Source organism: Elephantulus edwardii, unplaced genomic scaffold (genome assembly GCF_000299155.1).
Source record: "Elephantulus edwardii isolate Elephantulus edwardi_28Jun2011 unplaced genomic scaffold, EleEdw1.0 scaffold00069, whole genome shotgun sequence".
Lineage (NCBI taxonomy): Eukaryota > Metazoa > Chordata > Mammalia > Macroscelidea > Macroscelididae > Elephantulus > Elephantulus edwardii.
The window spans coordinates 364,134-367,576 of NW_006399819.1; the positions used below are offsets into that span (position 1 = coordinate 364,134).

The 3,443-nt window shown below is 42.7% G+C and overlaps 1 pseudogene; it reads right to left on the bottom strand.

Moving 5' to 3' along the window:
* The window catches only part of LOC102866472, a 109,920-nt pseudogene extending 109,034 nt beyond the window's left edge, over window positions 1–886 (bottom strand).
* Window positions 887–3,443: the final 2,557 nt, after the last annotated feature.

The following is a 3,443-nucleotide window of genomic DNA, read 5'->3' on the forward strand; positions in this document are numbered from 1 at the left end:
TGTATTTCCTTTTTGTCACTGGCACTGGGTTCAGGGTCAGGTCTGGAGTAAAACTCAGTGTTAAGGTTACCTATAGGAAAGGGAACAAACCTAGAGAGAACAAACTTGTGAGTTACAAATAGAAGGGCTTAGGGGGTGTTACTTTCAGGTTTATTGGGGGAGATGGTGGTGAAAAATAGCCTAGATAAAATTCTTTGGATACCCTAGGTATTTTTTTCTACCCAGGGGTCAGATGGCACAACCTGGGGACTGAGGAGCTCACCCTTATGGCCATGATGGCTCACCCCGAACTGGGGGCCTAAGACGGCCTGCCCCAAGAGGGCAACACCCCCCAGGGGCTGGCTGGTACACTCCACGTCCAGTTGTCCCCACCCCCATCTGGACCCCTTGCCTGAATGAAGACTATGTGGTCAGGGTCAGTGTCCCCAATTCCAGCACCTCCACTTTTACCCCCCATATGTGTTCATACTATAATTTGACGTAGATATCACTGTGCTTCCCCTTTATAAATGGCAAAGGGAACCTGAGAGTCATGAACAGACTACCCCCAGGTCTAGACAGCTTTTGGCAGAAGCATTCAACAGATCAAAATATGTGGTGCATTTAGGTTGTCGGTCCTCTTGGACATGCTATCACTGTTAAGTGTCAACTAGACAACTCACAGTGACTTTCAACAATCCATTGTATCGGTGATCTTCTTCTCTGGCCTGACCAAGGAAACCCAAACCTGCAGGCGGGGGGAGGGGGGCACGCATCTCCCGCAGGTGGCCGCCCGCTTGTCCCGCTGCCCCCATCTTGGCTCCAAGAATTCTCCCCAGAACAAGTCCACTTTGCGGCAGTGTGGCTCACTGCTGCACCAGTCTCGGGGAGGCCCGGTGCCTTCCATCCATCTTGGGTGAGGGAATCCGTGGGTTCTGGCAGTGGGAGCCTCATGGAGCTGCAGTGGCGGTGTAGTGCAGGCTTGGCAGGAGGGGGCTGGGAGCTGCGTGACTCACCCATTCCTCCTTGGGAATCGTTGAATTCCTGTTGTTGAGCCTCAATCTTCATTAAAGACCAGTCATCAATTGTTTAACTGTTCAATTATCAATAAACAGAGGTCTGTAGAAGGCCATAGTGGCCCTCCTTCAAATGGTCCACTGCTCTCTCAGCTCACCACGTTGTCTCCGCCTCCGCCGCCATCTTGGATCCTGGCAGGTCTTTTTTAACGGGTGCTTTTGAGTGGGTTTGAGCCACCAACTTTTTTGTTAGCATTTAAGCAAAAACCAGTCACACTGTTTAGGAACCTGACACTATGAAAATAACAAACAAGAGAAATGGACAGCAAAAACCCTTTCAAAAACAAAACACAGTCCAATTGTTGTCCAGTAAGAACCAACTCATAACTTATCCTACAGAATGTTTTCTGAGACTGTAAATCATAGAGCATGAGTGTTCCCATTTTTCTTCCCAGGAATAGCTGGTAGTTTTGAGTAGACAGAGAGGGTCATTTTTGGGTCAGCAGTACAATACCTATAGGCTATACCACTGTCCTTGCTTTGTGAGGTGCTGTAGAGTTGGTTACAATTGATCACAACCCTGTGTACAATAGACCTGAACAATGTTCTATCTGGTGCTGTCCTCATCATCTGGCATACTTGTGCTCATTGTTGCAGTAAAAGTGTGAATCTATCCAGTTGAGGGCCTTCTTCTCTTTCTCTGACCCTCAACCTTTCTAAGAATGATGTCCCTTTCCAAGGAATAACCTTTTCTAGCAATCTTCCCAAAGCATGTAAGGCAAAATTTCATCATCCTTGCAACCAAGGAGCACTCTAGCTGCATTTTCTCCAAGACATATCTGTTTGTCCTTCTGGAAGTAAATGATATATTCTTTACTCTTCTCCAGCCTACAACTCAAAGGCATCAATTCTTCTTCTGTTATAGTTTTCATTTTCTAGCTCCTAGCAAGTGATCAAGTACACTTTCGTCTTCAAATTGAAAAAATTCTCCTCAGTCATTTGGAGAGGTCCCTGATAACAGACTTTCTTGCTACAATATGTCTCCTGATCTCTTGACTGCTAGTACCAAGTGTGTTGGTTAGAGATCTAAGTAAGAAGAAATAATTGACACTTTCAGTCCTTTCTCCATCTATCTTGATGTTGTCTATTCATCCAGTTGTGAGGATATTTGTGAGATCTTAAGATGCAATCCATACTGGAGGTTGCAGTCTTTGATATTGTGTAGCAAATATATCACATCCTCCTTGAGGGGAACAAGTTTGGGGGAACAAGGTTGTATCATCTGGCTTCTGCCCTGAAGCCACATTCTTCTTCATAGAGTCTAGTTTATAGAATTACTTGCTCAACATGTAGATTGAATAGATATGGAGATGGATACAACCTTACACACACCTTTCTTAATATTAGGCCTCACAATGTTCTCTTGTTCTATTTGGATAACAGCTTCTTGGCCTGGGTATAGATTTTTATGAGCACAATTAAGTGTTCTGGGATTCCCATTCTTCTCAATGTTAACCATAATTTGTTATGGTCTCCAGAATCCAGTACATTTGCATAGTTAATAAAGGAGAAATAGACATTCTTCTGGCGTTCTTTGCTTTAAGTCAGAATCCATTTGACATTAGAGATTATATCCCTGGAGCCATGGCTTCTTTTAAACCCTACTTGAACTTCTGGAAGTTCCCTATTAATATATTGTTCTAGTAATTTTGGGATAATCTTCAATGATTTACTTGCTTGTGATATTAATGTTTTATGCTGGTGCAAGCTTAAATTATCTTGTGGGATTGAGAAAGTTAACACTAATTTCTTAATATGTGTTCTGAAATTAATTGTGTCTCCCCACTATGATATATCATAGCCCTAAATCTTATACTGTGAATGTGATTCTGTTTGGAAATTTTGTTATTGTTACACACAGCAGAGTTGGAACCAATTCATAGCTGACCCTTCAGCAAGTTTTTAGAGGAAGTGAATAGTCTCCTTCATAGGAAGAGATTCTTCATTCTTCTCCTGTGGAGCAGCTGGCAGATTTGAGCAGCTGGTGGATCTGAGCATCAAGTGCCTTTGAATGACATATCTATGACATAGCAGTGTAGTTTCTTACCACCACTCAACCAGGGCTCCCTTTAAAAAGTGTTATCAGTAAAGCTGAGGTCTGTTCCTAACATAGGGTGAATCCTAATGCTATGTGACTGTGTCCAAATAAAATAAGAGAAGACACACAGAATGATAATAAAATAGAAAAAAGGAATCCTTGTGATGTTGCAGCTTCAAATCAAAGGACACCAGGATCTACCAGAAGCTCAGAGAGAGCCACAGAACATTTAGGGTAATGAATTTCTGCTTTGTACACAATCCAATCTTTGCAGTTGTTTTCTAAAATCCTGGAAACTGAATGAAGGACATAAATGTATGTGTATTAGACAGTATCTAAGTTTCATTGAC